Source organism: Pinus tabuliformis, chromosome 1_2, assembly GCF_031772625.1.
Source record: "Pinus tabuliformis cultivar Carrire ecotype Pingquan chromosome 1_2, CPIR1, whole genome shotgun sequence".
In the NCBI taxonomy this organism is placed as follows: domain Eukaryota; kingdom Viridiplantae; phylum Streptophyta; class Pinopsida; order Pinales; family Pinaceae; genus Pinus; species Pinus tabuliformis.
In genome coordinates this window covers 448,360,732-448,381,967 of record NC_142298.1, presented here as the reverse complement: position 1 = coordinate 448,381,967, position 21,236 = coordinate 448,360,732, and the positions used below count along the sequence as shown (strand labels likewise).

Sequence of the window (21,236 nt, the reverse complement as noted above, 5' to 3'; positions counted from 1 at the left end):
GATAAGAATATTCTTCCATGATTTTTCAAATGTATAAATGTTTAACTTATATATTCATTCTTTAATAATAATAATAAAATTAATAATTTGAAATAAAGTTATAATTTAGTTAGTTCTATGATTTTTCTTTTGGAATAAAGTATTATTTTCCATTTTACTTAAATTGATCAATTAAAATTAAATATTATATGAATATCTGTTATATGAACATAAGTTATGTTTTTTTGGACATGTGGTATTAGTAAACTATGTTATTGGCCCATTATTTTGTAACAAAACCTATTTATAAGGGCCTAGTCTAACTTATAGACAAAATAATTTTTCTCACCGGAATCTAGTAAAACAATTTACAGAAAGAATGTGATTTTCTACTGGATTTTGGTTACAATTAACTAGAAAAAATATCATGAAGAAAGCTATTTACTCTATAAGTTTAACTAGGCCATTTATAAGTTAAGAATCTCTATGCTATGAATCTCCATGGCTAAGAATATTGTTACATGTCTCTCTTAATACTAATACTAATAAATTTTAGTTAATTTTTATGATTTTTGTATTGAGAGGCACATTCTACAACCCAATATGAGGGAAATATTTGATTTCGTTTGTGCTCAACATGGACTTGACATGTGCCCTTTTAAAATATAAAAAAGATAAAAAACATTTAAACTATATTGTACACATTCACATAATAATATAGATAGTATACATTAATAATTTATAAAAAACTAACTAACATACATTAAAATTGTTCAGATTTACAAATAATGCCATAACCATCATCATTTAATATTTAATTCAATATGTCCCTTGATCAAGGTGACCGACGATGTGGAATTAGAAGTTGGGGGGGCATCCGCCACCCTGCTGCCTCCCATAACATTTAGGAGGGGGGGGTGGTGTGGCTGCCCTACCCCATGCATAACACATGAAAACTTTATTCTCATTCTATATGATGGACAATCTCCCTCCGATAGTTGGCCATATGAATCAAAGCTCATTTTTTTGGAATTTATGTAGGGTCTGGCCTCCCCCGTCATTGTTGGTGGGATTATTGTTTTGGTAGTCTAACAGTGTAGGTTCAACACTTCGAAGAAATTCTATAGTTCAATGGCATGACACTTGTCTTTTTTTTGAGTCTAGGCCATCTTCCTCTGTGTTTAAAGAAATAGGAAAGTGGACTTGCATGCAAATTCTCTAGACCTTCTACTTGCGTGGGAAGTGGGAGGCATGACCAGAGCCAAAACTATGACGTTTAAAGATTTTTTGCCATGAGACACAATGGAATTCTCTGGGGCTGAAGGAAATAGTTGATGGTGGCACCACCTTGCACTTAGATTCTGCGTTCTTGTTGACTATAGAGAAGCTGGATAATGGAAGAAGGTTTAGTTTTATCTCTATCCCCCTGTTATCTTTCGTTATGGATTTGAGTTCTTTGGGTTTTTGCCTGGTGGTTTCTTTTTAAATTTGTCTATGGTACACTAGGTCCAACAATTTGATGTTTTCTAGCTTGAGGGGCCTCTGTTTGGAGGTGGTAGGACGTTCTGTTCTTGTTGTCTTGGTCACCTTATTTTCTCTGTACCTCTGCTCTTGTCTTTTGTTTAGGGTTGTTAAATTTTCTTCTCAACCCAGGCTTATTATGGGACAATTGTCTAGCTTGGTTTTTCTTTTTTGGGTTAATATGAAATGGAAATTCATGTGTAGCCATAGGGGTGATGGGGATAGAGTCCAACAAAGAAGGTTGTGTTCCTAATGTTAGGCTCAGGAAACCACTACCATTTTTCACTCTGTTACTCCTCCTAATATGTGCAAGGAAATTCACCATCTTGAAATCCTCATCACTAGTGACCGCTAGGCATGCTCATATTATGAGATCATGGAGGAGGTAGCCAATTAGGTTCTTGACCCTTTTCATACTAGGGGAAGAGAGAACCAATATATGAACTCTTTCACCCTCCATTGGTAGTTGAAAACTCTTTTGGGTAGAGTTTTGAAAGAGAAACATGAAGACCATAACAATATCATTTCTTCCTTGAACAAGATTAAGGTGTAGTGACATCAACATTCTTCTTTGGAAATCCTGGATGTTCAACTGGCTCATGTGGAAAGCCATAATCAATGTGAGCTCAAGCCTTCTTCCCCCACTAGAACTAGTGCTCAGGACCTTGCTCTAGTGACTTCCTCCAACTCTTGATCACTTGACATGATCTACTTTAGTTTTTTACTTCTCTGTGTTACTCAATTTTTTTTTGTTCTAGTTTTTTTATACAAAAAACACTTTATTTTGACACTTGTTACCAAATTATTGATTAACATACCTAGTTTCCCATCGTGGTAGGTTAAGTCCGACAATAACATGAACTGTGATGATAGGGATAATGTAATGTGATTTTTTCATGCAATATAAATTAACTTCAAAATTTAGAAAATATTTAAATTCTACTAATTAAATATGTTCAAACCCTTGAAACAAAAAATATACGTGAAATGTTCTGGATATCTATTCTGTTTATGGGCTTCTCTTTTTGCACTTAGATTATTAATGTAAAATTTCAATCCTAATTTGGTAGTCACATAAGAAATACATGGTTGAATTTTGATTGTTGAATTAGTCAACATCTTAGTCTTTTATTTTAAAATAGATAATTCTTTCACAAAGTGCAAAGGTACATGATATTCATATGCTTAAGTTTTCAATACTTTTTAAATATTGTGAGCATATCTCGAGTTAACGCTTTCCAATTACATAAACCTTCATTTTGGAGTGTAGAACTTGAGGAAAAGTTTGGACATCAAGGGATTTGATCCCTCTCCACTCATGATAGATCCTGAGTTAGATGGATCTAGGTTGATTTTAATATATATATATATATATATCTATATATATATATATATATATATTCAAAATATTGATAACTAATATATCTTTGGAATAGGCTTTTAGAATTTATTATCAATAATTATTCGGAGGATGGTCATAATTAACCTCCACATAATATTTTAGAATATACTTAATAGTATTCACAAATCAAAGGTTGGGATTTATCTCCAAAGTAGTTATACTCTTTTTTCCCTTCTAATTAAATTGATTAATTAAAAAAATATCCTATGAACAAGTGCTATATGACATAAGTTATGGTTTTTTGGGCATGTGGTATGGATAAGCCGTAGTATCTATCCATAGTATTGTAACAAAGCTTATTTGTAGATTATGTATCTCCATGATGAAGTGGGGTGAATCTGCATGGTTAAAAATCTTGTCCATGTTTATATATATGTTTAACTTATATATATTTTTAATTATCATTAATAACAATAATAAAGTTACAATTAAATTAATTTTTATGATTTTTAAATTTTTAGTCATGTGAGATGCATCATAAATCAAGTGGTGTAGGACACTTTAGTTCCTACCACTCAAGAAAAAAAATTATGTTATGGGGTTTTTAGCGAGATGCTTTCCCCGGAAAACACTATGTTGATATGTGTGATTGATGCTTCTATGTGCGCCTGTGAATGTTTCTGCTTCTGTAAATTGATGATCAACGTAAAGGAGGTTATGTATTATGCATGTTCCACTTATAAGTGTATAATCAGGATAATCTCTGGGAATATGTGTCATATTATTCAAAATTACTACAAGATGACAAGGAACAGGATGTTCCCCCTCAGAATAAAGGCATATTTGAAAAATAAGAAGTAATTGCAGCAGTTACCCAAGAGGCTTTCCAAAGCGTACTAAAGGATGAAAATTGGTTGTGGCACTTGAGATTTGAACATCTCAATTTTGGAGGTCTTAATTTGTTGAGTAGAAAAGGAATGGTAAGAGGATTACCATTGATAGAGAAACCAGACAACCTTTGTGAAGATTGTATCTTAGGGAAACAACACAGAGAAAGTTTTCCATCAGCGAAAAGCATAAGGGCAAAGGCACCCTTAGAGATTGTTCACTCAGACTTATGTGGACCGATGCAGACTCCATCACTAGCAGGCAGCCAATATTTTCTAAAATTCATTGATGATTTTACTAGAAAAACTTGGGTTTATTTCCTGAAGAACAAAAGTGAAGTGTTTGAAAAATTTCGAAATTTCAAAGCACTTGTAGAAAACCAAAGCGGACTGCATATCAAAGTTTTAAGAACTGATAGAGGAGGTGAGTATATCTCCAAAGAATTTCTACGTTTTTGTAGAGAAAACGGAATTCATAAACAGTTTACCACAAGGTACACTCCGCAACAAAATGGAGTTGTTGAAAGGAAGAACATGATAATCATGGATATGGCGAGGAGCATGTTGAAGGGAAAGCATTTGCCAAATGATTATTGGGCTGAAGCTGTACACTGTGCAGTATATATTCTGAATAGGTGTCCTACAAAAGCAGTCATGAACAAAGTGCCGGAAGAAGCATGGAGTTGGAGAAAGCAAGGAGTCACCCACATGAAAGTTTTTGGATGTGTGGCTTATGCACACATTCCAGATCAGCTAAGGAAGAAGTTGGACAGCAAAGAGGAGAAATGTATTTTCATTGGATACAGTGAGGAATCCAAAGCTTACAGGTTGTATATCCCATCTACCAAGAAGTTTTTTGTGAGTAGAGATGTTTAGTTCATTGAGGAAGAAGCTTGGGATGGAAGCATAGAGAAAACAGTGAATGTTAAGAGCTCTTTGTTACATGATGAAGATGATGAGGAGATGGCTGAAATACATCCCCAAACAGCAACGCCAACACAAGGACAACAAGAGATACCCTTGAGGAGAAATGAAAGTGCTTCTCCAAACACACCACAAGGAGGAAATTCAAGTGCTTCTTCAAGCACTTGTACACCAAATGAAAGAGGTAAGAAATTCATAAATTTAAGTGACTTTTATGATGAAAGTATGAATTCTTTGTTTGCATTATATTGTCATGTTGATGACCCTATTCATTTCGAAGATGCAATTAAGGATAAGAAATGGATAGAAGCTATGGATGAGGAGATCAATGCCATAGAAAGAAACAAAACATGGGATTTGGTTGAAATACCAAAAGGAAAAGAAGTCATTGGAGTCAAATGGGTCTACAAGACCAAAAGTAATGCTGAAGGCAAGATAGAAAGACACAAGGCAAGGCTGGTTGTCAAAGGATACAAGCAGCAGTATGGGAGAGACTAAGAGGAAACTTTTGCACTGGTTGCAAGAATGGAAACCGTGAGAGCAGTGTTGTCCATAGCAGCAAAAAACAAGTGGAAAGTTTACCAAATGGACGTGAAGTCAGCATTCTTGAATGGAGTGTTAAAGAAAGAGGTATACATTGAACAACCTCTAGGCTATGAAAAGAAAGGCCAAGAGCACAAAGTGTGCAGATTGAAGAAAACTCTTTATGGGCTGAAGCAAGCACCAAGAGCATGGTACAGTAGGATAGACTCCTATCCACTGGAAAATGAATTTTCAAAGTGTGAGGGAGAATCCACCCTCTACATCAAAGAAAAGGATAGTAAAATTCTAATTGTTGTGTTGTATGTTGATGATGTTATTTTTACAAGTAATGATGGCTACCTCATTGAAAATTTCAAATCAGTCATGAAAGAAGAATTTGAGATGACTGACATGGGTTTGCTGAGATACTTCTTAGGAATAGAAGTAGATCAAAATGAAAATGAGATTTTTATCTCACAAGCAAGATATGTTAATGAAATATTGGAAAGATTTAACATGCAGGACAGCAAGGCAGCAATCACTCCCACAGTGATGGGATTAAAACTCAGCAAAGAGGACAACAACAAGGATTTTGATCCTAGTTTGTACAAGAGCATAGTTGGTAGCCTAATGTATTTGACTGCAACTAGGGCAGACATAATGTATGTTGTTAGTTTAATTTCCAGATTCATGGAGAGGCCAAAAGAAGCACATTGGCAGGCAGCAAAAAGAATTCTAAGGTATGTTAAAGGTACTAAAAGTTTTGGCATTTTATATACTGTCTCAGAATGTTCAGATTTAGTTGGATACACTAATAGTGATTGGGTTGGAAGTGTAGATGATCGGAAAAGCACATCCGGTTATGTTTTTCACATGGGTTCAGGAGCCATTTTATGGGCTTCTAAGAAACAACCTATTGTAGCATTGTCTACAACAGGGGCTGAATATGTGGCAGCTAAAACAACAACATGTCAAGCAGTTTGGATGAGAAGAATGTTAAGGAGCTTAGGCCAAGAGAAGGCAAAAGGAACGATGATTTTTTGTGACAATAGCTCAGCTATTGCATTATCCAAGAATTCGGTGTTTCATAAGAGAACGAAACACATTGACACAAGGTTTCATTACATCAGGGAATTAGTAAGCAATAGAGAAATTGTTTTAAAACATTGCAGGACTCAGGGACAGGTTGCAGACATTCTGACAAAGCCATTGAACCAGAAAAGCTTTGAATTCTTGAGGAAATGTCTGGGTATGACTGATAAGCCAGCAGTTGAAATTAAAGGGGAGTGTTGAAAATATAATTCTAACTGCCACCCAGTCAAACAACATTTAATTCAGGAAAACCGCCATGAGTTTATTGCACCGCTTTTCATAAGTTGGTGGTATTCACTCAAACGCCCCTGATACAATCACCATTTGACGTGTGTCCCCTGTACGTTTTGCAAAACAACTTTTTATCGGGACGTATTGTTCGTTTAGTTTGGGAAAGCGATATCCGTTGGATTGAGATGAAGGGTATCCACCGTTGATTAAAGTCAAAGCTGCGTACAGGCCTGCAGCAAACACATTGCGTGAAGTTTTTGTTTGACCGCTGTTTACTGCAGTAAAGTAATTAATGGTATTTACGTTGGTTCGTAGATTGTAGGTGAAATGTTTCAATTTTAATGTTTTTTTTTATGCAGAGAAGTATGGCAAATTAAAAGATAGGTATGGTCATTTTTGTTAAAAAACATACGCAATGTAATATGTAAAAAAATAGAAAAGCTCGCGTTTTTATGTTGTTCATTGACTTTGTATTAAAAACACATTGTGAAACGCACAGCAGTGCGAAAAAAAAAGAACAGGGCAGCGTGGAATTTTTTTTGGAGCATATGCATTGAAACGCATAGCAATGAAATGTATTGTGTAAACGCAGCAATCTGAGGAAAATATATGCAGCAGCGCATATGTATTTTTGTTGATTGAAATGTAATGTGAAGAATAGGTATTTAAGAATTTTTATTTATTTACAGCAGTAAATGTAAATAAAAAATTTACACACAGCAGTGTAAATCTTTTCAAAAGGAAACAAAATAATTTTGTTGAAATGTTCTTGGTGTAATCTCTGGAAGAATATTTTTGTAACAACAGTTGTCCTTGATTAATGAATACAAAGTTTTTTTTGTGGGTGTGTTTATAATACTCTGTTCTCAGAAATCAATTATAGCTTCCCTATGTTAATATCCTGTGGAAAAAACAGAACATTGTTCTGTGTTTAGTTTATTTGTTTTGAAATTTATCAAAAAAATTCCTAGCAGATGTGTGTTTAGTTTATTTGTTTTGGAATTTATAAAAAAATTCCTAGCAGATGTACTCTTTGTAACGCAAAAAAAATCATAGAAATCTCCAAAAAATTCATAGAAATTCAAACCAGAACAATAATCTAACCCTGATCAAGTCAAGGATCATATTTGCCCCAGGATTAACCAAATATTGCAAACGCAAAACAATTTCATACAAACCCTAAAATAATTCATAGAAACTCAAAAAAGAGCAATAATCTAACCCTAATCAAGTCAAGGATCATATTTACCCCAAGAATTGACCAAATTTTGCAAAATTAATGATCATTAATTTGCACAATCCCGACAAATCTGATTACAGAAACAAATGAAAACTAGAATCAGGTTCTGATATAGGAAACCTAATTTAATTCTAGCATTATCAAGATTTTAAAGAAAACCAGATAAAATATATTCAGAGTAAACAGAGAGTAATTTATAGGGTAAGTTCCTCAGAAAGAATACCAAAAGGACACCGCTCACAACCAGATCACAGATCAATACACCAGTGTTTTTGACGTGGTTAAAACCCTCAAAGAGGGAAACAGTCCACGGCCTGTCCCAACGTGGGTACTACAGGCAATTTATTAATCAAAGAATGAAAATTTACATAAGCTTCTCTCATGCACGGATTACCCGAACAATGACCCTCCATGCGCTTTAAATAGAACTCATGGACCAATCGGGTGTCAAGCCACGGATCAAGTGTCGGTAATACCGAGGAGAGAATGAACCGTCGGATCACTACATATCGTGACCGTCGGATTGTAAGTTACAAAATGTACAACGGTAAAGAAACACACTTTACCTAACTCTATACTAGACCAAGTTGAACTTAACTATTTCCTATGTGTCAGAATATCCTAACATCCCCCCTTAAGAACAACTTGGGATAGGATTGAAGGATTTAGAAATATGACACAATAGGAGAAGGAAGGAGGCACTAGAGCATATCCCCCTTTAGTGACAACTTCCTGAACTCCAAGCATATATCGAAGTTTAGTGAACTTCACCTCTGTGAGAGCCTTTGTGAAGATGTCTGCAACCTGATCATCTGTTGAACAATATTGCACTTCAAGAACATGGTCATGAATGAGCTTTCTGATGAAGTGCATGTGTAGTTCAATGTGTTTGCTGCGCTGATGCTGGACTGGATCTTTGCATAGCTGAATGGCACTTTGATTATCACACCAAAGTGTGGTTGGATGCTGCTGCTCAAAGCCAAACTCTGATAGGATCTGACGAAGCCACAAGGCTTCCTTACTAGCTTCCACGGCACCACGATACTTTGCTTCTGCTAACGAAAGAGAATGGCAGCCTGTTTCTTACAAGCCCATGTAATAGGTCCTGAACCAAGAGTGAAGACATAACCGGCAGTAGACTTCCGATCATCAGGGTCACCAGCCCAATCAGATCACAGATCAATACACCAGTATTTTTGACGTGGTTAAAACCCTCAAAGAGGGAAACAGTCCACAGCCTGTCCCAACGTGGGTACTACAGGCAATTTATTAATCAAAGAATGAAAATTTACATAAGCTTCTCTCATGCACGGATTACCCGAACAATGACCCTCCATGCGCTTTAAATAGAACTCATGGACCAATCGGGTGTCAAGCCACGGATCAAGTGTCAGTAATACCGAGGAGAGAATGAACCGTCGGATCACTACATATCGTGACCGTCGGATTGTAAGTTACAAAATGTACAACGGTAAAGAAACACACTTTACCTAACTCTATACCTAACTCTATACTAGACCAAGTTGAACTTAACTATTTCCTATGTGTCGGAATATCCTAACACTGCTAGGATTAATAAAGGAATTTTTTCTCACATTCAGGCAGAGAAATGCAAGAACTTACCAGATTTACAGTGTCCAAAAATGTGTTCACTGCACTCGCCGGAGACCATCCCATGGTGATGACTTCTATGCCGTTTTCCTACCCCAAAACTAAACGATATTTTAAAATCAAGAGGGGTTTATAAGAAGATATTGAAATCTGAACCGAAATGGCAAACTAAGAGTGGTCAACAAACAAATCTATTGTTAAAGTCCTACCATGGTAGGGACTAATAAGTATTTTGAGGTTTATTATGAATTGATTCCTTTGAACATTTACCAACCATTTAATTTATATAACTAGACTAATATATATGAAATAGTATGAGAAATTCTTATGATTATATTAATATAAATATGATTCATATATATTCATATATATATTTGTTTTTAATAAGAATTAAATCTCATTTTATATTTTATTTTAGTAATGAATAAATAAATATTTTTTTTATAAAATATACATAATCATATTCTAAACTCTAAATAAAACTTATTAAACCACATTTATTATTATTATATTATTATGTATAATTTTCAACATCATTTATTATAATAATAATTTATATTACTAATTTTATAGTATTTTATATCTCATTTTAAATCTTACTTTTATCATATTGCATGCGATTATAGAATGCTATTAAAACATTTATAAAATCATAATACAATTCAATTTCTGATTACTGATTATAAAAAGTTTCAAACGGTAAAATATTATTTATCAAATTATTTAAAAATATATTTAATAATGTGACCATTTATTTTTTATTTTGTAAAATATTATTTATAAAATTATTAAAAAAATATATTTAATAATTTATTTTTTATTTTGTAAAATATTATTTATAAAATTATTAAAAAAATATATTTAGTAATTTATTTTTTAGTTTTTAGTCTAAAGACATGAGACTGTTTATGACTTTTGTTAGTTGTAATTGTAAATTGACTGCGACTTTTGTTTGTGATTGAGCTTTAATAAGACTTTTCCGGTAAGAGAAAATATCCAGAGTCAACAATTTTGGAACATAGTTACCAAGTTAGGTCAAATTGGCCTTTAAAACAATAAAAAAAAATTAGTAATACTATTCAGTTGGCAGATTGCCAATTAATAAGGTAATATTGGTAAAACAAATATTTTTGATTTAAAAAAATAGAAAGATGTATAACTTCTTTACTAAAACTCATTTAGCTTTTTCGCGAAACGTTCTTTTGAGCGATAGCAATAACAGGTGCCTTTCCACTGAAATCGTAAATACTATAGATTGTTACTAGGTCCCTGTTCACTGAAATCGTGAGCGTTGGCGCAACTTATAGGAATTCAATTTTAAGGGACCACAACTAAAGACACCACAGTTGGTTGAGATTATTGTTCATAAATTTATATTATATAGTTAAATGGTTTCAAAGTCTTCAAGTTGTTTTAATGATGAATTACATTAGTTGGTTTGAAACGCTTTGACAAAAGTTTTCTACATGTGATTTACGTCTAAAATTTTCTTTATAAATATTATAGATTAGAGAAGCCTCAATTCAACAAATAGTTTCAATGCAACTTATAGTTTCAAATAGTTTCGACTATATAAATTTATTTAATACGTTTGAGAGATATATTTTAAGATATATTTTAAACTTTACACTTGGACTATTTTAAACTATACGTTTGAGAGATATATTTTTAAACTTTAAACTTGGACTATACGTTTGAGGAATCAATCTTGGACTATTTTAAACTAAAAATGTCTATGACATTTGAAATACTATGGATCATGACATTTAAAATACTATGGATCAATTTTTGAAATACTATGGGTCAATTTTAGAGAATTCATAAGTTTTATTTTCTTTTTCAATATATTTTTTTTAAGTATTGTAAAATATATATTCATTTGAAATACTATGGATCATGACCTTTGAAATACTATGGATCAATATTAAAAAATTCTAGGTTTTCTTTTCCTCTCAAAATTTGAAATACTATGGATCAATTTTAGAGAATTCTAAGTTTTCTTTTCCTCCCAAAAAAACATTGGAATATTTATAAAATATATGCTCCCAAATTTTTATCAAGAGTCCAATTTCTCTGTATTAATATTTAATTTTTAAAAAGTTTGATTTATTTCATCAAATTGAATCTAATCCAAATTCGACCAAATTCAAACTTAATAACTATACTTAATAGTACTTACTGTTAATCATAATCCTCCATCAAATCTGCAAATTCACGGTTCACTACAAAATTATTTGTATGAACAACTCGACAACTTCATTACATTATGATTCACAACTTTACAAGTATTCACAAACACAAATACAAGTCATGTCAACTTTGGAGGCTTAGTTCGGATTAACATTTGAAAGGTTCGTTGCAGGTTTCTTGTAAGGGTTACAGGGTCTGTGTTTGCATAACCCTGAATACATATTCTTCGCCCGTTCGTTCGTCTACCTGCGCAATCCATCTGCCCTTGTTGCCTCTGCAACTTGTACTTTTCACATTTCTATTAGCAGTACAGCATTTCCTCTTGGGAATCATACCCATGACCTCCATGTCCATGTCCACTTCCTGTTGTGTATGAGGGGAGGAGTGATTGTTATAATCCGTACCGATTCTGATCACCTCTATGCCTTTGCCAACCGGGAGAGTAACAGTTCTGGCACCAGCCTTCTTCTTCAACGTCTTGGCATACGCATTTGATGGGGCTTCCTATCAAACACATTGTTGGCAACCACCACCGCTCGAGAGGGATTTAGATTCAAAACCCTAAACAAAGCCTGGTAATCTTGAGTGAGCCTGCTATCAATGCAAGCGAAATCTACATTTTTCTTTTTCTGCACTAAGCTAAAATCCTCTGTAACTCATCACCACCAGAATTCAGTCATTCAGTTGGTTGTCTTGCTTATTGAGTGTATTTAGGATAAAACTTTCGATATGTAAATTGCAATAAAATCTTGTAGCGTACTTCATAAATATATGAGCAAATTGCTGTTTCTGCCAAACTAGCGTGGTCTATTCTAATCATGAGCCTAAAAATCCTATTCAACTCAATAAAGATCTATCAATTAAAAAGTATCAAATTCTACTTCAATATCCATAAGATGTCTGTACCAAATGAATTTATAAAAATTCAATTAGTTCGATCTCTTTTCTTTTCCATGCTTTATAAATCAATTTTTTCGATGTTAATAAATCTGAAATTAACTTACTAAAATTTATTAATACCGATAAAAAAATAATTCAAAAATCATATCTTAAAATCTCTGATTCCAATTTATAATACCGTCAAGAAATAATTAAAAATATATATCTTAAAATCTCTGATTCCAATTATTTACCCTACTACTTAAAAATTAAAGAGTTTCCACTCTTGTAATATTTATCACAATTTAAAAGTAATTCTGGACTACCAAAATTAGAACCAGACCAGACTTGCATCACGACTTCCTCGTGTGGACTTGTGTCAACTGCGATCAACCCGTAAAAATTAAAGCATATGGTCCTAAAGATGCAGCTGAAGAAGGAATGAAGAAAGCCCTACTAATAAGACGGGCCTGACTTGTGAGATACAGCGAGAGAATTATCAAAAGCTTTATGATCTTTAATACCTTCATTTTAACTGACCAGGCCTAATTTATCCACTGCTCTCGACTCATTTCGATGTGCTCTTTGTAACGCAAAAAAAAAATCATAGAAATCCCAAAAGAATTCATAGAAATCCAAACCAGAACAATAATCTAACCCTAATCAAGTCAAGGATCATATTTGCCCCCAGGATTAACCAAATATTGCAGAATTACTGTAACATAAAAGAATTTCATAGAAACCCTAAAAGAATTCATAGAAACTCAAAAAAGAGCAATAATCTAACCCTAATCAAGTCAAGGATCATATTTACCCCGAGAACCGACCAAATATTGTAGAATTAATCATCATTAATTTGCATAATCCCGACAAATGTGATTACAGAAACAAATGAAAACCAGAATCAAGTTCTGATATAGGAAACCTAATTTAAATCTAGCATTATCAAGATTTTAAAGCAAACCAGATAAAATATGTTCAGAGTAAACCGATAGTATTGCTAGGATTAATAAAGGAATTTTTCTCATATTCAGCCAGAGAAATGCAAGAACTTACCAGATTTACAGTGTCCAAAAATGCGTTCACTGCACTCGCCCGAGACCATCCCATGGTGATGACTTCTAAGCCGTTTTCCTACCCCAAAACTAAACGATATTTTGAAATCAAGAGGGGTTTATAAGAAGATATTGAAATCTGAACCGAAATGGCAAACTCTGAAGATATTTGATTTTCTCTTTATGGAAGTTTAGAACCCTTGGCACCAACGGAAACCTTAAAAGCCTAGTAAACAGCTCAGAATCCTGTAACCTTAATATAAAGAACTTCCCAGAGTATTAGTTGTGATAAGCCAAAAGACTTATCTTATAGGTTGCCAGGGACGTCAATATGTTTATCTAGAATCCAGAGAAAGGACAAAACAAAAGGTACAAAGAGGAGAATTTAGCCTGTACTTCAAATCAGGGCGATAAAGTAATCTTTCGCACAGGATAATTTAAAAAACGCTGCACTGCACTGCTAAAAAAAGACACCGAACAGATGGACCGAATCCCTACCAGTTTTGGGAGATTTCACTAAAATACAGCTAAAACTACCTAATTAAATGCATCGTCATTAACTGGTATCAAAATTAGATATCGTGACTGACAGACATAATAAAACTTCGAGTTTAAATCGATTGCTGATTTCTTGAATATTTGGGAATGGAAAAATCCGATCCCTGAATATAATTGAAATAAAAATAGCGTAATAAAACACAAAAAATAATAATAAAACACAAAAAAAAATGGAAATAGATTTAGAAGTACCAAAAATCTCAAAATTTAACAAGATAATCCAGATTTTCAAAAAAATTTACCCCATTTTATTACAATCTTACAATAATTTTCATTATTTTAATTTTCGACACCACTCTTAAACAAATATCAAAATATCAGCAGCAGACTGGTCACGTCGAAAACACGGGAGCAATATTTTTCTGTTAACACGTGGCGATTAGAAGGGGTTTGCCGTATTGAGAAAGCAAATACGTGGTCCTGTAGCTCCTTTCTGGTCGGTTCTTAGTTACGAGGAAGTTAATTTCAGCGCGTGACGCGGCAATTTTTTTGGGTTTTTCTTTGCCAGTGAGGCGTGGCGCGTCCGATTGTTCTACCCGTCCATCGGAAAATATGGGTAACGGGAGGATAAACATGATAGCTGGTTACGGACCTCTTAATACCACTGAGCGTTAATTGTGGATGTGTCTGACGTGGACTCTCACCATTCCTTCAAAGTGAAGGAACTTGAAATGCTGACCATAAATTTACATTTCAAAACTGTTGGATTTTATTTTACCAAATTCTTAGTATAGTTGTATAAATAAAATAAAATAATAAGGTTAAGAATTCAATTTTGAAGTCACCGCCCAGCCAATTCTGGGTAGTTCTTTGATTATCAAAGTTTATGTAACGCATATTTTACTCTCTTTTAGATTTTCATTAATTCTGAAGAGAAAATATGTCTTTAATAAATTTTATATAGTTTTTTTATTATTAAAATTTAAGTAAGTATATTTTTTATTTTATTTTTTTAAGAGAAAATATATTTTTAATTATTAAGTCCATTTAAATGGTAAATAAGTCAATCGAGCTCCGCCCAATCCGCTTATCATAAAGTGGAACATAATCTCAGTTAGAAACAGCATTTTCTCTAGGTGCAGGATCATAACTATCAATCACTTTTTTTTCCCTTGGAAAAATCCGTAATTTTCATTAAGAGCAAAAATTACATATAGTAGATGCTAAAAGCATATGCTCTATCGGCCTTTAAATCAGATTCGCCACGCAGGGTGATCTGTTTTTGTACCAGAGGTATTGAATAGTCAGTTATACACCTAGCTGATATTACCTCACAGGGTCAGAAATAATCATTCTATGTATCATAAATCAATAAATAGCTCTAAAAACATCAGTTCTTTATTTTCATTTCTGCAGTTCATAGACTGTTATTCCTTTGGTAACGCTGGTCTATGTAAGGCCTGTGGTAATATCTGTATTCTTCAGATCCTTGCTGTTCCATTATTATCCATTCGCCTCTGGGAAGTGATAACTATCAATCACTATTGGAACGTCTTAAACATTTGCGTGCGTTCTATGATAACTTCAAGCTCCTCAAGGAATTTTTATTTATAAAAATTTATATATTCTCACTCTTATAAATAGTCTTTTGTTATAATATTATAGTTCATCACTGCGTCATATCCAAATTTTATTTTTTATTTCACAATTAAAATATTTCATAGATATGCTAATTCAATAACTTTTTAATTTTTTAATTGAAAAGCATAGAAAGACATAACTATCTTTAAAATAAAATCAAACCTTTTATCCTTTAACTACTATTAAGAATATTCTTTAAATATTTTGTTGAGGTTAAGTCCCTGCTATCCACATATTAATTATTGATAATTAAATTAAAATTCTTAAAACTTATTCCAAAATAAACATATTTGTAAATAAAATTATTTAACAATCTTAAATATAAATCGTTTTTTATATTTTTCTTAAAAAACAAACTTTTAATTATTTTTACTATCATTATTATTAATTGACTCAATAAAAATACGATATTTATATTACAGAGTTGTTTTTTGAGTTATTAAATTTTACGTAATATTTTTTTGAATTATTAAATTTTATATAATTATTTGGTAATCTTAAAAATGAATGACTTTTTATACTTGACAATGTGGATTATAATTACTCTTTTAAAATATTTTACTTTCTATTATTTTTGTTATTATTATTGATGGTCTCAATCCGAATACAATATTTATATTTCAGAGTTGTTTTTGCTAAATTATTAGATCTTACCATGTTTTCATATATGTTTGTGGATAGATTATCTTTATGTATATAATTTTTTAAGGATATTTTGATAAATTCAAATAGATATTTTATTTAAATAAAAAATGTGAATAATGCTAATTTAATATATTTATTTAATTTATAATAAAGTTTATAAAAAATATTAATCTTATCATATATCATATATAAGTTTAAGTTTATTTATTTAATTTTAAAAGGGTAATTATGAAAAAGTAATCACAGTGTAAGAAAATCTTTCATGTCGCACTTTCAAAATCTAGGAAATCCTCAGCATTTTAAGAATTATGGGATGGTTGCCTAGAATATATTTTAAACAAGGGAGGCTGCGAGGTAGCAAGTCCCTGCAATAAGTAGGTTTAACCTGAGAATGCAGATAATACAAGTCACCAAAAAAATATATTCTGTCAAATTGAATTGGAAACACTTTTGCAGAGAACGCCTTTATGGTTATCCCCAATCAATTGAAGGTTGACTGAACTAGATGCTGAGAAAGTGCCACTCCTACATGCTAGGTTATATTAATGAATGGTTCCAGCTTTAATCTACCTACAAATGCTCCAATAGTGACATACATTATAGCGTTGATATTGCATTGACATTGCATGGTTTTGATAGTGCAAACAAAGTTGGTTGCAACTTTTTGGTATGAGTATTACAAGCAGCGTTGAGTTGATTTTGCAAGGAGCATTGAGTTGGTATTACGAGCAAAATTGGTAGGTTATATCAATGAATGGTTCCAGCTTTAATCTAGCTACAAATGCTCCAACAGTGATATACATTGCAACATTGATATTGCATTGACATTGCATCGTTTTGATAGTGCAAACAAAGTTGGTTGCAACTTTTTGGTAGAAGTATTACAAGCGGCGTTGAGTTGATTTTGCAAGGAGCATTGAGTTGGTATTACGAGCAAAATTGGTATGACAGAGGGCTCAATATAAAACCAAAGCATAATGAACATCTAAGCCCAAAGTATTATTCAAAGGGAAATTATGGTTGCATCTAAGTTTATAAGCTATGAATGCGTTGGGATTGCAGAATTTATTTTTTATTGTAAACACTTTTGTAGAGAACGCCTTTATGGTTATCCCTCTTTTGAAAGAGCGGCCTGAACATAACATGAAATAAGTATGAGACATCCAAAACTCTATACAGCTAATAATCACTTATAACGATGTTTCCAAAAAAGAACTACAACAAAATGTAACATATTTTTGAGCTAGAATATGAACCTCAAGGTGATACACAGTTCAATGAACTATCCACACATCAATGAAATTAGCTAATATACACAATTGACTCCATTAGAATTATTTGTTATCCAAGCAAAGTATAAATCAGTCACTGTATGAGAGGATTGGAAAGAGCACAATGGTTCAAAAGTCAGTTCATATCCACCAGCAGCATCTCCAGTAGCATAAGAACTAGTTGGATAGCCACTAGCATCTTTCCTAGCATCCCAACTTGTTCCAGCTTACTTTCCACTAGCATCAACTTACTTTCTACTAGCATCTCCTCATAGTTAGAATGTGATCATATATAAATTAGATATTGAAACAGAGCATGTCATTTGAAACAGAGACTTATCGTTTGTAATCATCTGAAGATTTAGAGTTGCAGAACAAATTACTTGTGAAATAGAGAATGTGCTTGACTTTGTAGACTTTGTAAAATTAGTTCAATATGTGCATTAATCTACAATGTTTCATTACCATTTTCACTTATAACGATGTTTCGAAAAAAGAACTACAACAATATGTAACATACTTTTGAGCTAGAATACGAACCTCAAGGTGTTGCCTCAACTCACTGCTGAGAAAGTGCGACTCCTGCATGCTAGGTTATATCAATGAATGGTTCCAACTTTAATCTACCTACAAATGCTCCAACATTGATATACATTGCAGCATTGATATGGCATTAAAGTATTGAATATGCACAGTTCATTGCATTGCAGCGTTGATATGACATTAAAGTATTGAATATACACAGTTCATTGCAGAGAATTATCCACACATCAATGAAATTAGCTAATATACACAATTCACTCCATTAGAATTAACTCTATACAGCTAATAATCACTTATAACAATGTTTCCAAAAAAGAACTACAACAAAATGTAACATATTTTTGAGCTAGAATATGAACCTCAAGGTGTTGCCTCAACTCACGAGTCTCATTATAGCAATAAATGTGAACTAGATGCTGAGAAAGTGCCACTCCTGCATGCTAGGTTATATCAATGAGATCAGAAGGTGTTGCCTCAACTCACGAGTCTCATTATAGCAATAAATGTGAACTAGATGCTGAGAAAGTGCCACTCCTGCATGCTGCTTTCACCAGACCTTAGAGAATTGAATATACACAGTTCATTGCGAGAGAACTACCCACACATCAATGAAATTAGCTAATACACACAATTCACTCCACATAAACAAAACATCTTCATGCTTTATGACAAGATTGTAGATGAAATCTTGTAATGCGATATGTAGATCAATTGTACATAATCCATTACTACTGAATTTTGAAAGGACTTTTAGAAACCCATCATGGAAGGGATGAAGTATCTTAGGCAAGACTAGGGACCACTATCTTGTTGTCGGCCATGGACTGATGAAACTAGGTTTTTTGCTTTAATATGATGTAACGTAACCTTTTGACTGTACATAAGCCTCCTGGAGATTTTCCCACTGCCTTTTTTTTTAATATAATCCAAATAAAGCCTTAATGACTAAGAAACCCACCTCTTCTGATGAAAAGGAAAAAGGAAGATAGTAGAGTATAAATCTTTGTATTTGAATTTTGGATACATTAGAGACAATTTCCTTCAGTTCTCCCAAAGAACAGAAGGTCAGAATAATGCTCTAGGGAGTAACTAACAAATTGAAAAGAATAATAAATGAAATAAAAGAGAGAATATGAATCAGTTCCTCTACATATGAAGGCCATTAAAAAGGAGAGAAATATAATTATAGTTGTGCAAGATGCTAAAAGCAGTAAGAAGAAAAAATATCCAGAACTATATCATATCCTGCTGGTGCTGGTAATTTGGTTGTCAAAATTGTCCTAGAACTCCACTAGAGACCACTATAACTTCCCTTCTCATGCTTGTCCAATAACTGACCTTGATTGCAGAAGTCACCAAGAAATCAAGAAAATGTTGAATGCATGGGAAGGCTGGGTAAAGAGCCAAAACTCAACAAGCTTCATCTCATGATAGATTATCAATACAAGAGGAAATTCTGAGATTCACTAAGGAATTTGTTGTCCGTGGTCCACCTAACCAATGGGTGGTTTAAGTTAGGAGATTTGAGTAGATTATTTATACTAACCAATTCACATCCTCTTAGGGGTTTCATCATGCAGTTAGCAGTGAATTCTACAGTACAGAAAATGATAATAAATCACATGCTCTGAACATGTTTCTTATTCGGTCATTATGCAACTTGCAATTCAAAGACACATATGCATAATGCAAAATTTGTTGTATGAAATTCAAGATCCCTCTGACTCAATGTATATTAGATATCTTAGATCTTGGCCCTACCATATTCTGGATCTCATGTATTGGGGTTTCGTCTTACCAGATTAAAATAGAATGCCGCCGAAATAAGTTCTGAAGCACTGCAGCCTCGAGCTGAAACTCCACGAAAACTACAGAGACAACAGATGCAAGTCTAAGATCCAAGAAGCCAAGAATTGGCGCTACCAGTAAGCCCAAGAAGCCATTCCAGACTGCCTTGCCAACACTTTATGTGGGGAGGCCATTGAAGGTTTGAGTTACCTTCATCGTTGGACTTTGCGGGATTTTACACTACCCAGGCCAAAAAGCCAAATGGTCACTTAGAGTTTCGCTGATTACTCTTTTCTTACCATTCTGAAGGAGAAGGTACCAATGGACAACACTGTGGAATGTATTCATATTTTTAATGAGGTTTCAGGTCTACGATCCAACCAGCCTATAGTCACTGCTATCAGTGAGCCCAAGAAGTAAGAAACAGATCCAAACTCAGCCAGAAGAACCGATCAAACCCCATCACAACATAACATAACCTCACTTACCATTAAAAATAAAATGAAAACCATTTCTCAGAAACCCAATAAATTCATCGAAGCAAAACCCTTATTCCCAAAAGGAATACAAAATGTAACCCTAAGTCTACCGACAAAACTCAAAAATCAACAGAATCATCTCAGAACAAATACATACCGAAGCCATCTTCAACAAGGTAGTTGAAGGTATGATTATCGCAATTGTATGTGAACTTGTTGTTGCTGGCGGGAAGCTTTTGCAGGCACTGAGCAACAATACTTGTAAAATTGCCTTTGAATTCTGTGTACTCCGCAAGCACCATGGTGCCCCTCACGACAAAACTGTATATCAGAGATTGCTGCCCCATAATACCTTCGGATCTAAAGGCCCTTCGCTGATATTAACCGTAGATAACACTATAAAAACCCAACCCTCGAAAAAATTAAGAGAACTTCAGGGATTTTGTGGAGAAAACTGATGAAACCACACCTAATTTAGTAAAGGAGGAAGAGGCCTTTTAGAAGGGAAGAAATCGCGCGTAAACCTGTTATGAGAAAGGAGGCAAGGAGTAGCATTAGAACGCTCAAACAATGAAAATATATGAAAAAGGGGAAAACAAAATTTTATAAACAATTTAGTATATAATATAAATGTAAGTTTCAATTATTTATAATAACAACTTCGCTTACATGCATTTTGACAGATGTTGTCTTGCTCCTGACGTTCAGCTTGTACTTCAGCGAACGACCTCCTACTTCCTGAACTTCAAAAATGAGAAGCGAAGACGTGTGGAAGGTGACCCTAAACACGTTGATAGACGCTTGTCTAAAGCCACACCCTTGTCGTCTACTGCACCAGCCAACCCCATGGAGGCTTAGTACGCGCCACGAAGGTGTCATCAGCTACAACAATGTCAAA

The 21,236-nt window shown here is 33.5% G+C and overlaps 1 long non-coding RNA gene across 1 annotated transcript; it reads right to left on the bottom strand.

Annotated features, from left to right (window-relative positions):
- Positions 1–11,609: 11,609 nt before the first annotated feature.
- On the bottom strand, positions 11,610–13,981 carry LOC149206300 (uncharacterized). Its single transcript, XR_016251917.1, has 2 exons — positions 13,475–13,981; positions 11,610–12,188 (listed from the first exon to the last, which is right to left on the bottom strand). It is a non-coding gene; the product is annotated as an uncharacterized LOC149206300 (long non-coding RNA).
- Between the last annotated feature and the right edge of the window lie 7,255 nt (positions 13,982–21,236).